Source organism: Scyliorhinus canicula, chromosome 17 (assembly GCF_902713615.1).
Source record: "Scyliorhinus canicula chromosome 17, sScyCan1.1, whole genome shotgun sequence".
NCBI lineage: Eukaryota > Metazoa > Chordata > Chondrichthyes > Carcharhiniformes > Scyliorhinidae > Scyliorhinus > Scyliorhinus canicula.
In genome coordinates, this window is record NC_052162.1 from 87,681,166 (window position 1) to 87,697,171 (window position 16,006).

The following is a 16,006-nucleotide window of genomic DNA, read 5'->3' on the forward strand; positions in this document are numbered from 1 at the left end:
TTAACCAATGTTTAACCGCCCACACAGCACATTTTGCCAAGCCATTCAATGCTGGATGGTATGGGCAGTGCAAACATGCCCAAATCTCATTGGCTTTTTCACAAAAGCGGCAAATTCCTCGAGGGTGAAAGAGGTCGCATTGTCTGTTAAGAGCACCTCAGGTATCCCATGCGTGGAAAAATAAATGCACAATCGCTTGATGGTCGCCATTTTGTTTCCCTCCAACCACTTTGAGTGGGCATCCACCAAGGCAGGAAACATCGAACCCAGGAAAGGACCCATAAAATCAGTGCGTACCCAAGGGTGCCCCGGCCACACCCAAGTGTGGTGCCGCCACAGCGAGCTTCAGGTGCTCTTGACAGATGGAGCACTGTTTGGTCAACGTTTCGATATCCATGACCAAACACAACCACCAGATGTAGCTTCTTGCAGCATCTTATTTTGGACACTCCAGGGTGCCCGTTGTGAAGATCATTCAACACGATTGCCTGACCCATCGCCAGAGCAACAACCCTCGTGCCCTGCAGAAGGATACCATCTTCCACAGACAGCTCTGAGAACTGTGAGGAGAAAGCCTTCAACCCCCTGGTAGCTGTCAATGCTGCCTACAGTAGAACACCAGATGCCACACCTTGGCGTGGACAGGGCCTGTTAGCGTCCAGTCATGAACACACGATGCAGTGATGGGCAAGAAGTCCACAAAATTCAGTACAGGACCACTTTGTCCGCCATAATGGGGTCTGCAGATTCAGTCTGCAGGGGAAGACGGTTCAATGCATCAGCATGCATAATGTGAGTCCCTGAGCAGTGCTCAAAAGAGTATTCATAAGCAGCCAATAACAAGGCCCAGCGCTGAAGCTATAGGCGGGATCGCCTTGTCTGAGGCTGTATATGGCTCTGGTCAGACCCTAATTGAAGTATTGTGAGTAGTTTTGGGTCCCATATCTAAGGAAGGTGTGCTGGTCTTGGAAAGGATCCAGAGGAGGTTCACAAGAATGATCCCTGGATTGAAGAGCTTGTCGTATGAGGAGCGGTTGAGGACTCTGGGTCTGTACTCATTGGAGTTTAGAAGGATGAGAGGGAGGGATCTTATTGAAACTTACAGAATATTGAGATGCCTAAATAGAGTGGACTTGGAGAAGATGTTTCCCCTAGTGGGAAAAACTAGAACCCGAGGGCACAGCTTCACACTGAAGTAATGATCCTTTAAAACTGAGATGAGGAATTTCTTCAGCCAGAGGGTGGTGAATCTGAGGAACTGTTTGCCGCAGAAGGCTGTGGAGGCCAAGTCACTGAATATCTTTAAGACAGAGATAGATAGGTCCTTGATTAATAAGGGGATCAGAGATAATGGGGAGAAGGCAGGAGAAAGGGGATGAGAAACATATCAGCCATGATTGAATGGCAGAGCAGAGGTGATGGGCTGAATGGCCTAATTATGCTCTGATGTTTTATGGTCTTATGGTCTTCATGGAAGAGGTCCAGCAATGGTGACGATAAAGAAATGCTTGTCATAGACGGGCTAATGGAACTGTTTTACACCAAATACGACTGCTAATCATTCTTTCGCGAGCTGAGCGTATTTTCTCTTAGCCGCAGCCAGCCTCTGGGAGCGAAAGGTGGTCGGACGTTCATGACCATGCTCATCCAATGAGACAGGGTTGCCCCAATCCCATTGCACGTGACAAATAATGGTTTCAAAGGGTCGAAATGTGTCAACATTCCCGAAGAGGACAACCAGCATTTCACCTTCTTAAACACCTCATCCTGGGCCCTGCTCCATTCCCAAGGCTGGTGCTTCTTGAGGAGCAAGTGAAGTGGCAGCCAGGGCGGTCGCCAAATTCAGGATGAACCGGCCATAGCAGTTGACCATTCCAAGAAAACAGCAAACCTCTGTGGCATCTCACGGGGTGCGGGCCATTTTGATGGCTCTCACGTTCTTGGCAATTAAGTGAATGCAGGCTGTCTCAGTTCACCCGATACCTCAAATATACGACTCCTTTCGCGTGAAAATTGCACTTCACGCAGTGCAGGGTATTACAGGGGCTTTATGTTGGTTCATGTCCCTTGACACCGCCCCTCTCTGTACACCACTATGCACAGTAGAAGGGACGTCTCCAAGCTTCCAGCCCACAATGCCCCGCCAATAGACAGGGACACCAAGATTGTGCGATAATGATTATCTACACTGAGTTTCCATGAACCATAGCATTCCTACAGTGCAAAAATGTGGCCCATCCAGCCCATCGAGGCTGCACCGACCTGACCAAGAGCACCTGGGCCTATTCCCCTGCCCCATCCCCGTAACCCCACCTAACCTGCACGTTTTGGAGTGTGGGAGGAAACTGGACCACCCAGAGGAAACCTACACAGACATGGGAGAAAGTAGAAACTCCACACAGAAAGTCACCCAAGGCCGGAATTGAACACTGACGCTGTGAGGCAGCAGTGCATGTGAAAGTAAAACTGGAAAATAATGATAATAATTTGCTTGACGGCATAAGTTGGTCACACTGAAAGAGTTGAACCCGTTACCAGGTTCCCTATAGGGAGGGAAACCTCTGTGTTGCCGCCAACCCCTCTCCTTGCCAGGAGCATGGCAGTGATATACCAAACTTACCAATTTATCAACCCAAAATGGTAATTCTGTTTCTCTTTCCACAGATGCAGCCAGACCTGCTGAGTATTTCCAGCTTCATTTCAGACCTCCAGCGTCTGCTTTCTGTTCTCCAAATTTGTCCCGACTCTTAATCCGTAAAAGTGTGAGCCTGGAGAAAATATTGTTCGAGCCTTGAATAGCCATATGGTAAGTTTAATTTGAAAAAGACTTACGTTTATACAGTGCCTCCCACAATCTCAGGGTGTGCAAAATGCTTTTCAGCCAATGAAGTGGAGTCACCGCTCGTTTGTAGAAAATATCACAAATTGCACACAGCAAGATCCCACACAGAGCAATGTGATAGGTTGGGAAATAAATGTGGATCCCGATACCGTGGAGATTGATGCATCTCTCCTTTGAATTCACCTGGGACATGAGATGCCTTCTAGTCCATCTCTGGAAACCTGGCTGCCGTTGCCTAAAATTTCTGCTGTTTTCTCCTCCAGGATAAAAAACCCGGCTCAAACAATTGCAGCAAGCTGTGCCATCTTCAGAGCTGAGCAGATTCCACGCCACAAACTGTGTTGCTGCAGGCGAGTGGGTTGGTGGGAATCTCTGGTATTGGGGCCAGTTAAAGTCATGCAAGTGTGGCAATGGTGGGAAGGGAGACATGTAAAAAGATATGCCGCACCAATCCCAATGGTTGAAACTGCTGGCAATTGTTATATCTTGCTGGCTTGGGGGAAGAACCAGAAGCTAGAAACCAAATTGCCTTCAATCTCTGCTCACACTGGTGTTTTCCCAACGTGAGAGCTATGAACTGGTCACAAAGCTTCAGGTAGGCTTCTGCCATCAATTGTCATTTTTGGCTGCTGTACAATTCAGTCAACTCAATACTGCTGCCACCATGTTGTGTTCTCTCAATCTAGATTAATACAAACAAAGATGAAGGGCAGGCAGAGAGGTTGAACACAGAGCTTTAAAGGAGACTTATTTCTGATTCAGCTTACACAGGCTAACCAACCTCAAGCAAACTGAATCATGTGATATTTTATCACTTCCTGTGATGATATACGTATTAGCATAATCATATATTTAAATGATTACATTTAACATATTAACAAAGACATTATCACCAAATTTGTCAGCCTAGATTTTATTGTTCAAGTATCTGGCGTGGAACTTGAATCCTAACCTTTTATTACAGAGGTGGGAATACCACCTATTGAGTCATGGCAAATACAGGAATATTTTAAATCAAATAAAAGCAAGTGGTTACTTCTAAGTGTTTTTCTTTATGTGTTGAAAGTCAAGCTACCTAAGCTAGCATGGAAACACACAGGGAGCAAGTTAACTCCCAAGAATGGTTCGGGAATGTTGAGGAAGTAAAAATGTTTCAGTTGAAAACCCTACGCTAACTTTGCTCAGCCACCCGTTTCTGATCTGAATGAAGATGAGTCGATGGATGGACGAACAATTTGCTCTCAGGAGGTAAGTCAGTCTCTGAAATTTGGAAAGAGGCTGCATATCTCCATTTAAACAGGGTTTTATTTTAAACTAATGTTGGACAAATTTCCAGGCACTCAGGAATCACACCGAGTAAAAGGAAACGAGTCGCATCTTGCTTGTGGGTCAAGTGTAGCAAGAACCCCTTTCCAGTTCCAGCGAATTAGTCTCCATGCCGACCCCGTGGTTTTCCATTCCACACGCATTCTCCCTTGCCCCCTCCACCCCTGCAATCCCTAAAGCCCTCCATTCCTTCCCAGGCGACCACCAACACTCAGTCACTCATCCCCCGCACACTTGGCAACCTCCAGGCCACAAATGTCCTATTTTCCTGACACTAACCCCTCAGTTGCTTTCCTACCTGGCGGGCAGCTACCAACTTGTCAAAGCAGGTTGGCTGTTGGGCAGGAAGATGACTGAAAAAAGTGGGAAAAAAATGCTAACATTGCAGGTCACCCAGAAAACCCCATACTTCCGGGTTGACCGTGGAGAAATAATTCCCATCAGCACCACCACTCTCTTCACAGCTCCAAGTCAACATTGGGCCCATACATCCTTCGGAGCAGCAGGGAGGATTATTTTTAGCTGGTATTTATTTTGCTGAATCTATTTCTCTGCTGAAATGTTCTCAGCAGCACGATTGTGATTTGTCTACGGTTCAGCAGTTTAATCATTTTGAATTTATGTGGCTACATTCTCTGCTATTCCTTTGAGATTACCCCTGTACTAATTACAGTTACCTCATTAAAATCTAAAAACGCTGCCTCAGTCTATCCCACTCCTTAAAATTCAGAAGGGATATCGTCTGTGTAGACAAGGCGGCAGTGTCAGTTTTGTACAGTTAAATCTCCTTCCATACACAGGGGTCTAAATTTCAAAATATTTGCAGGAAAATAGCTCAGCATTGTCATGTCTCCTGTTGTGCTGAGACAGGGCTGGGATTACATTTTTTTTTGTAAATCCATTATTTCCATTAAACATGATAATAATAGGCCTTTGAGACTAATTAATGGCGAGATTATATGTTAATTACGCAAATTACATTAATCCAGTGTGGGCACAATATCCATATAATCAAAAAGAGACACAAGGAGAGGATAAAAATAAATTGGTGAGTTATGTAACGTACAAGTTGCCAATTCTGATGGGTATCGATGCTCCTACTTCCAAACCTCCCAAATGCCAATGTACTGGCAGCCAGTTACTCCTTGGTGATGACGCACTGACTGTGAATACTCTTACGAGGGTCTAAAGCTGTTAAATTAATTGGTCGTAAAATTGACCGCAATCGAGCTGAGAGATCTGTAAATAGGACATGCGTTGTCAACAGAAGGGAAGCCCGCAAACTACTCTTTCCAAGGGCCGGTGCAGACTCGATAGGCCGAATGGCCTCCTTCTGCACTGTAAATTCTATGATTCTATGTTCCATTCCGCCCTGCAAAGCAGAGGTGGACTTACAATGAAACACACCATGCCTACTCACAGGTCCCTAACCAATGGGAGGGGGCCCATGCCGGCTGGTGTCTGTGGGCACCAATCAGAGCCTGCTAAATTTGTTTTTGTTGATAGCCTAATTTTGCCAGCCTGGCACCCAGGTATCACTGCCAAGGTTACCAGGTGGCATTGGCAGCTGGCATGGGCACTCCCAGGGTGCCAGGTGGGCATTTTGTGTGTGGGTGTGATCGTGCCGGGGTGCTCTGCTAGCTGCTTGGGGCGGGGGGAGGGGGGGATCGCTTTGGGGCCTCGGAGATTGGGATGCCATTTAAAAATGGTGTCCCAATCTCTCGCTACGCTGGGGGTTCCAGCGAGTGGAAACCCCCTGTACAAAATGGGGCTATTTGTGGCCTCGGACGTGCGTTCCCCATTGAGGCTCTTTATAGAACGCGAGTCGCATTGAATTGTCATGTGTTTCTCAGCACTGCGAACACTGGGAAAAACGCAGCTAAACACGCTCACTATGGGACTTTGTTCCCATTTGGTTGAATCGAGCCCAATTATTCTATGTGGACCAATTGACATTAATTTTAAGATAAGTGGCCAGCACTGGTGACGTTGTAGATTGATTTGCAGGGGAGTCTGCTAGAGTAGGCTGGGTGGGCAGTACATTGTTGGGGGGGGGGGGGGTGGACCTCTACCAGCATGGCCCTGATGTGGTGGATCTTGGCCCACTGCGAGGTCCACCACCAGGATCACGATTGCTGAGATCACATGCGATCTGCACCCAAGTGATTCCTGGCCACAGGGACCAAAGTATCACGGAAGGCTGGAGCACATATTGTCAGGCTGACTAAATAGGTGCAAATGGGTCATTAAGACCTATTTGTATTTATTTACATCCCCCGCCGGCGTGTATCGTGGACCTCGTTCACGCCGCCAGCAGTGGGTCGGAGCATCGCATTCGGATCAGCGGAAGGCACCAATCCCATATTTCCCCTGACACCCGATTCTCTGCCCCATTGGGGAATGCATTCTGCCCGTCCCGGGACAGAGAATCATTCCTGCTGTTTTTGCTTTGAAAATGAACTTTTTTGGTATAAAGGAAACCTTATCAGACATAACCACATTAAATTCAGAAAAAACACTTGTGAAAACTGAAGCAAAATCTTGAGCAGAGAAATTGGAAAAGTACGATATTGCTGTTTTTACTGTTTAGTGGCATCGTTTACTTCAAAGAATTAACACTGTCAGAAAATCACTGCAACATTTAAAAAAACTTTATTGAATGCTGCACATTTGTTAGCCTCAGTTAAACGTTTTGACATGGAAGTTTGAAATGAGTGTAGCTTGGAGGAAGTAGAAACACTAACATTGGTAAAAACCAAAATACCGGTCCCTGGGATGATGAGAAGTGTATAAGACTCACAATGTTATTTTTTTCAAGGGAAACTAGAGACATTTAAATCACTTTAAAGGGGAGAAGATCATCATTAAGGTTATAATGGTGCAATTGCAGGGTAGAAGTGAATCTCTGACGAAAATTGTTGAATGGTTTTGCATGCTTTTCAATAGAGGTTTGGATGAGAATGCTAAAAGCAACCATAGTAAGAAATTAATCGAATTCTACAGGGAGGATATGGACATAAATCGTTTTGAAGGTGAGGTGAAACAATTCATTAATTTCCTCGTTAATGATGAGCTCTGTGCTCCAAGATCACCAGGCCTGCAAATGATAGTTGGCAGGCACCTTTTCCAAATGTGGCAACAATTCTGAAAATATTTTTAACAATATCTATTACAAATGCTTCCAGTAAACATCCTTTTTCTGCATTGAAAATAGTTTTAAATTATTTGCAAAGTGCCATTTACCATTTCAGCAATATTGACAATTGAAAGTGCATCTTTACAAGATTTTACCTACGATTATGCAATTGATGATTTTGTGAAGAAAAAGTATAGAGAAAAAAAAACTGTCTAAATCGGCATGCCAACAAGAGATGAAGCAAGAGAATCTTAAAAATTTGTCCATTTTCTATATTTTGTTGTTTAAATTCTGTTTTTCGAAATGGACCATTGCTGGTCTGATATAATGGCTCCAGCTGGTCAGATGCTGATAGTTCTAACTACCATTGTTCCCACGATTGGCCTTCAGAAAGTCTCGTCAGGACAAAGAATGCAATCCTGCCAGGCAGGGCAATTGGACTTGGGCTCACTGGGAATTCCACTCGCGTAAATTTATGGTAATAACTCCTTTGATTTTGTGAGACGAAGTAAGGAAGTTAACTTTTCTTGTTGAAACTGTAAGAGACCCTCTGAAATATACTGAATGGCAGCATATGCATGCTGTTGTTTGGAATGTTTGCTTCTCCACTGGACTGGCTCATTCTGCCCTGCACTGGCCTGTGCTGCAGTGATGTCCTCGGCTGACTTTTCCACGAGCAAGTTCCATGTTTGCTCGCCTCAAGGACCCACACATCGCAATATTGACCATCTTTACTTGCATTCTAACAAGAGGTAAGCTTGGATTTGAATTCAGCAATTATTCATACAGGTGTGTTTTTAACAAGTTAAATAGCACGAAAGCAGTTAAGCAGTGATCAATTTGTGGCTTCCACCTTTCCATTCTGTGGGGGGAGGGTGGGCGGAGTTGTGAGTTGTGTGATGTCATTGGGGGCTGGGCATGACATCACTGGAGGGAGGGGTGTCCAGAGATGAACGTGAGTGTGGGGCCCCATAAAGTGTGAGTCTACCACTGACACAAAGTTTTCCTTCCTCTCCTTTAGAATGTTTCCCCGAAAGAGTTCCAGTGTCATTACTCATACAGGACACCATGGTTTAGCACAGTGGGAAAAACAGCTTGTAATGCAGAACAATGCCAGCAGTGTGGGTTCAATTCCCATTCTGGCCTCCCCGAACAGGTGCCGGAATGTGGCGACTAGGGGTGTTTCACTGTAACTTCATTGAAGCCTACTTGTGACAATAAGCGATTATTATTATTATTATTATTATTATGTTTCAGGACTGCCACTGGCATACCTAGTTTAAGTGAACAATTTCTGGTTTGTTAATTATGTACTCAAGTGTGTTAAAGTGTGTTAAAGTGATTGTTAAAGACTTCAGTCGGAAATAAGAGAACCGGAGGACTATTTTGTTGCATCAAGCCACATGTACTGTTGCAACTTCATTATGCGTGCAATTTTCTGCCTTTAAATCTTTCAATGAATCCACCATAAAATTCTGCTTTAGTTATTCTGTTCTACATATTACCGTTACTTTCCATAGTTTGAATGTCTTGAATGAGGCCCACAATTAAATTTCTCATCACCTATTAGCTGATAATAGAATTAGGTTATAAACCTGTCTTTGAGTGCAGTATAAAACAGGAGACAAAGAGTCCGCACCCCGCCCTGCACTCAGCCCAATTGAACTCAATGGAAAAGTGAATCATATAGAGTACAGAACAGGCTGTCAATCCTCCACCATCTGCATTAAACTGGAACCCCAGAACTAATATGCACACCGGTGTGTGGCATCTAAGAGAAATTAAGTGAGGGCCTCCTCCAGAAAGACCAGTTCAGTGCTTCCTTTCTAAGTGGCACACTACCTGCAGTTGCCTTGGAAAACTTGGAACACACAAGGAGCCCCAATCATATGAACCACTTCCCTCAACAGCCAGCTCTCATAGGTGTTCAATATTGCAGGCAAAAAAGTAAGAATACACTTAGTTGAACTGTGACCATTGTGGGTGTACAAAAACCCACCTGAGATAACATGAGCAGCAGAGGAGAGCACCCCATCAGCTGGGCCAAAGCCATAAATAATATTAGCGGACTATTGAAAATCAGAAAACTCTCAAGGGACAACCTTCAGACCAAGAGAGTCCTCCTCTGACAATAAAAAAAACATGAGAAATGTACCTTCTACCTTACAGCTTTGCTCTAATGATTAAGTTCTGACCCGCAGTCATGTAAAAGCAAAATACTGCAGATGCTGGAAATCGGAAATTAAAACAGAAAATGCTGGAAAAACCCCAGCAAGTCTGAAGCATCTGTGGAGAGAGAAATGTCTCAAGTCAGTATCACTCTCCAGCTCCAAAGAAGAGTCATACAGACTCGTTACAGTAGGGAGATGCGAGGAAATCGGATCCTGAAAGGGGATCGAAGATGTAGTGGGCAGTTTAGGAGTTAACAGACTGAGGGTAAAGCTGCTCGCACTGAATAAGAGCAATAATACGCCCACACCTGGCCTGAGTTACATTGTCCCATTCAGACTTTAACTCGTTAATGGGAATAAACAGGATAGCCTTGTTCAGCTGGGGTAATTGACTCAATATCCATTATCCTCCGGGACACTCTGTTCTGACTAGCTATTAGCCCATTACAGAGTCTGATGGCCTCTTTTGCTCGTAAATTGGAGGTTAATTGCATATTCATAGCGTGGCCTGTTATTTTGTGTAAATGGGAGTGGGCAATCAAAAGCCCAGATAGCGATGATGAGTTCAAGTCTGGACACCCCAGGACAGAACCGTCTTTAGGGGCTGGGCGAAGCGCGGTAGCACAGTGTTTAGCATAGTTGCTTCACAGCGCCAGGGTCCCAGGTTCGATTCCCGGCTTGGGTCACTGTCGGTGCGGAGTCGGCATGTTCTCCCCATGTCTGCGTGGGCTTCCTCCGGACATTCTGGTTTCCTCCCACAAGTTCCGAAAGACGTGCTGTCAGGTGAATTGGACATTCTGAATTCTCCCTCAGTGTACCCGAATAGGTGCCAGAATGTGGCGACTAGGTGCTTTTCACAGTAACTTGATTGCAGTGTTAATGTAAGCCTACTTGTGACGATAAAGACTATTATTAGCTCAAAGAGAGAAGAGTACCCTGTTCGAACAGGAGGGAGCAGAAGGATTTGGAAAGCCATCGGGAAAGGTCATGAAAAGCTACCAACAGAGAGAGGCTTTGGAAAAGGGGTCTGAAAGAACAACAATAACAACAGGAATGTATCATTGTCACCTGTCTGCCTAAGTGGAGCTGAGAGTGGTATGTACATTTTACGTGCTGTGTAACGGGAAGTTGTGTGTTAGGGTTAAAAACTACAGATAAGCTGTTCTTGTTAGGTTTGAAGTTTAAAAGTTTAAATATTGTTTTTCCTTTGTGTTAATAAAGTTTTGTTTGTAAATCCCTGTTTCTTATGCAATCACTCCGAGAGCGAATCGATCTTTCCACAGTCTTAAACATTTTTTAAATGTTGTGGTTCTGGTCCAGTACCTCAGCCACTGTTGGGATCTGACCAATCCCAAAATGGGATTCTCCGATTTTGGGGCTATGTCCGGAGGATCCGTGGTGTTTTACGTCAAAAAACTCGGCGGTGCCCCAGCACCGAACCTCCGACCAGTGAGGGGCTAGCAGCTTCTCCTCGTAAAACACCCTGGGGCGAGATTCTCCGCAAATGCGGTGAATCGTAAAGGCTGCCGTGGGACAGGCCGTGACCCACAACAGCCTTCACGGCCACTTCCGGGGGCGGTTCTCCCCCCCCCGGGCGGGGCTAGGAGCGCGGCCCCGTGCGTCACGGTGGTGCGGCCTTGACGACGGTCGTCAAGGCCGCACGTCAAGCGTCACGGCGGCTGACGTGGCCGATGACGTCAGACGTGCATGCGCAGGTTGGACAAAGCCAACCCACGCATGCGCAGTTGGCGTCTTTCTCCTCAGCCGTCGGCAAGATGTGGCGGCTTGATCTTGCCGGGCGGCGGAGGAGAAAGAGTGCGTCTGTTTTGGACGCTGGCCTGACGATCGGTGGGCACCGATCGCGGGCCTGTCCCCTCCCGAGGACAGTTGTGGTGCTCCCGTGCCAATTGGGCCTCTAGATGCCCCAAACGGGCATCTGGCGCCCGTTTCACGACAGCAGCGAGCAGGTGTGTTTGCTGCGGTGGTGAAACGGGCGTGAAGGGCCGGCCGCTCCGCCCATCGGGCTCGGAGAATCGCCGCTCGCCGTAAAAAATGCCGAACGGCAATTCATGGCGTGGGTCCGGCGTGGGGGGGGAGAATAGCGGGAGGGCGTGAAAAATATCGGGAGGCCCTCCCGCTATTCTCCCACCCGTCATGGGGGGGCGGAGAATTGCGCCCCCGGACTCCACAACAAAAACGGTCAGAACAGTCCCGCCATTCAACATGGCGCCTGCTGTGCGCGGACCTGACCTGCCAGATAGTGCCCCTATGGACACCCCCTCGCCACCCCCCACCAGTCCCCCTTGCACTCGCTGAAGCCCCCCCCCGCCAGCCGCACGGCTACCACTCGACTGTGGCGGCGCTGGACAGAGTCCGCAGCTGCCACGCCGGGTTCCCGACCGCTGAGACCATAACCGTGCGGCACCAGAAAAGAAGCTTGTGACGCAGAGTCGCCGATGAAAACCGGGAGGCCCCACCTTGGGATCTAACCAGCTCTCAATGCCTCACAAGATTCAACGGACATTTAGCAAATCTGCATATTAGAGGGAAGCTTACTGCTTCACTCTAATGTGCAGATTCCCGAGGTATCTGACGCTTTGGGATTCAACCCCTACGCTTCCGAGACCTCGGGCGAGCGCCGTTCAGCACCAGTCCCCACAAACGGAGCAAGATTGAATAGCACTCATAGGGGTATCCTAGAGGATCGGAGGTCCATTGGGTAGGGTGGTGCCCTGGCACTGCTGGTGCCACCTGGGCACCTTGGTTGTGTCAGTCTAGCACCCTGGCAGTGCCATGTAGGTGTCAGCCTGGCACTGCCAGCTGCCCAGGTGGCACTGCCAGCTGGCACGGGCACTTCTAGGATGCCAGGTTAGCACTGTCAAGGTGCCAAGATGGTGTTTTTTACGCATGTGCAATTGGGCCAGGGATGCCCGGCGTGGGTATTGGAGGGGTGCAGGGGAGGGGGGGGGGGGGCATGCCGGGAACCCTCCCATATTGCGTTCAGGCAGGGAGAGGTTGGGGGTGATTTCGGAGGCTGTGTATCTCTTTACCAATATGGCAGCATTTTCAGGCCTAGAGCTCCATGTGTCTGTTTCAAACCTATGTAATAGGTACAGCATCATCACATTTCTAGGTTACTAAACCAGACTGAATAAAGATCCGAAGGGAATGTTGAATCCCCAGAATGCATCGACAAAGGCAGAAATGAAAGAACAAGGGGCAAAATTCTCCGACCACCCGCAGGGTCGGGGAATTGCCCGGGGCCGGCGTAAATCCCGCCTCCGCCGTGGCCGGAATTCTCCGCCACCTGGGAATCGGCGGGGACGAGAATAGTGCCGCTGTCAGGCCTCTCCCGCCGACGTGGTTTAAACCATCTCTGTGCCGGTGGGAGCAGGCGGCGCGAGCGGTCCCGGGGTCCTGGAGTGGCGCGGGGCATTCGGACCCCAGGGGGTTCCCCCACGGTGGCCTGGCCCGCAATCAGGGCCCACCGATTGGCGGGCGGGCCTGTGCCATGGAGGCACTCTTTTTCTTCCGCCGGCGCCACGGCCTCCACCATGGCGGAGGCGGAAGAGACCCCCTCCACCGCGCATGCGCCGGTGGTGACATCAGCGGCTGCTGACGCTCCGGGGCATCCGCGGACTCATGCCGGCCGGTGAAGACCTGTCGGCCAGCTGTGGCACCGGTCGGCGGGGCGCCAAAGGCCATTCGCACCGATCGGCGGAGCAGGAGCCACTCCGGCGCGGGCCTAGCCCCTAAAGGTGAGGAGAATTCGGCACCTTTGGAGAGGCCCGACGTCGGAGTGGTTGGCGCCACTCCGCTAAGCTGGGACCCCCCGCCCCACCAGGTAGGGGAGAATTTTGCCCCTGGTTTATTCCAATACAATTACAATACTCCTCCACTCCCCTAAGGGTCTCCTTTCCTGACCAGCACCTAGGCCGAGGTTTTTATACAACTGGGGGCTTTCCTTGTAAAGGGGATGTCGTGCCTCCCTTAAAGGGGAAGTTCATAGGATGGGAAGGTCATGGGAAATCGTATGGTCCTGGTCCCAGTCCACCATTGGGGTTATAAAAGGTAAAATTGATTGGCAAGTGTTTTTACTCAATTACCTCGAGAGGTTAAACATTAGATAAGATTTGCAATGGCTGGTTTCAAACAATTTGTCTCAGGGCAACGGAGAAAAAAACTTATTCTTCCTGAAAGATTTTTACTGAAAGAAATTTATTCATGTTGCATACAGTATGTGTGCAGATTACCCATGGTCTGTTTGAAGGGATGAACCTGAAGGATCTTATCAGAGGATCACAAGAAAACGCCATTTGGGGATGAAATCTGGAAGCACCTGTTCCCCACACAAATGGGGTCAACCTCTTCAGCTGTCTCTCCTGAAAGATTGTGGTTGCTGAGTTAATTGAAATTTTCAAGGCTGAGATTAATACACTTATGTTCCAAGGGAAAGCCAGGTATATAATGGCATACAAGATCCAAAGTCCCCTTTTCCTGTGCTTCTATAAAAGCAAAAATAACAGTAGTTGATCGGTAACTTCAAAGAACAGTAAATTGCACCATGGTTGTGTGTTGTGGATCCTCCAATGCTGAGTACATTTAAGGCTGGGATCCACAGATTCTTGATCTCCCCAGGAATCGGGGATATATATGGAGCAGGCCGCAAAGTGGATGCGAGGCAGGAGATGACCCATTATTGTATTGAATGGTGAAGCAGGCTGGAAGGGCTGGATGGCCCTCATCTACATCTATTCGTCATATTTTTGAGCCAGCAAAACATCCTGTTTTCTGATGCGGCGCGCCCCGGCCAGCAGCAGGATCCTACGTCCCAATGGGGTTTCCCATTGTGGGCACCCCCACACCATCGGGAAATCCATGAACGTGAGTGAGCTGCCGGCGAAGCTGAGGATCCCGTAGACGGAGAATCCAGCTGCTTTTCTTTTAGGAAGAATCTCATACACTTTGCGAAATTTCAGACAATGGGATCGTAAACTCGCATGGGTTAGAGGTGCATCAATAGTTGCCATGTGTCAGGGGGTGGTTAATTAAGAGGCCGCCTCTGCGTTCACTGTCCAATTAAGGGTGGTGGGCATGTTCCTGAGTCGGGAGGCCCAATCAGATGGCACGCATCACTAGACTGGCAGTGGCCACAGTGGGAGAGTTAGGCCCTGCTGTGGCAGGAAGGAACAGCGTGGAGTTGCCCTCACAAACTTGCCAAAGCTATAAACATCAGGAAGGCCCATGGCTCTTAGAGTCATCAGTGTGGAGGGGCAACTCATGGCACAGGCCACCAACCCACCCACCTCAGGGCAAAATCACACAAGCTCCAGCAATCGGTACTAAAGCCGCAAGCCTCAGAATAATAAGCTGGGCTAATTAGACTTCTGAAATAGCCAATCAATCCATTACATAAACTGCTAATTCATCAGCTGCACAAGGATTCTAATCTAGGCCGGAATTCTCCGCCCATCGGGATTCTGTGTTCCCGCCGGCAGCGTACACCTGCCATGAGTTTCCCGGCGGCCTGGGGTGGCTTCACTGGGAAAGCCCATTGACAAGCTGCGGGAGTAGAGAATCTCGGCGCCAGCGAACGGCGCACTGCCGAGGAACACGAATCTGGGGGACCGGAGAACACCGCCCCTAATTCCAACTTTTTTTAAAAAATTTAGAGTACACAATTCTTTTTCCAATTAAGGGGCAATTTAGCAGGGCCAATCCATCTATTGGGTTGTGGGGGCGAAACCCACGCAAACACAGAGAAAATGTGCAAACTCCACATGGACAGTGACCCAGAGCCGGGATCGAACCTGGGGCCCCGGCGCCGTGAGGCAGCAGTGTTAACCATGGCACCACCATGCTGCCCTTCTCTCACCAACTTTATTTAAATCGCAGTGAGTTTAAAAATTAACTTTTAACCAGAAAAGCTGGTTGTTGGTGAATTACTGTGACATAACGGATATATTATTGCATCTTCTGTTATTAAGTATATCAGTTAACCATAGCTGGTAACTAATATGCACATTTTGTGCCTAATACTTAAATGCCGCTTACAGTCTCTGGATTTAAAAAATGTAGCTTGTGACTTCATTCATATATGGGGCGGAATTCTCTCTCTCCCCCCCCCCCCCCCCCCCCCCCCACCACGCCGGGTGGGAGAATCGCTGGGGCGCCGAGCAAGTCCCACCACGCCGCCCCGGCACCCGCACATGATTCTCGCACCCCCCCCCAAACCGGTGCGGCGAGATTCACGGCTGGTCGTTGGGAGAATCGCCGCCTGCCGTTTGTAACGGCGACGGGTAGGGGAGTATTTCGTCCCTGGTCTGTGCCGGCGGGAACAGTGCAGGAACGCTGGGGGGGCGGCCTGTGGGGGGGGGAGGGGGGATCCTGCACCAGGGGGGGCCTCAAAAGGGGTCTCTTATGGGCCTCTTTGAAGGACGACCTCCTTTCCTTCGCCGCCCCGCAAGATCCATCCGACATTTCTTGCGGGGCGGCCGCGGGGAGGACGGCAATGGCGCATGTGCGGGTTGG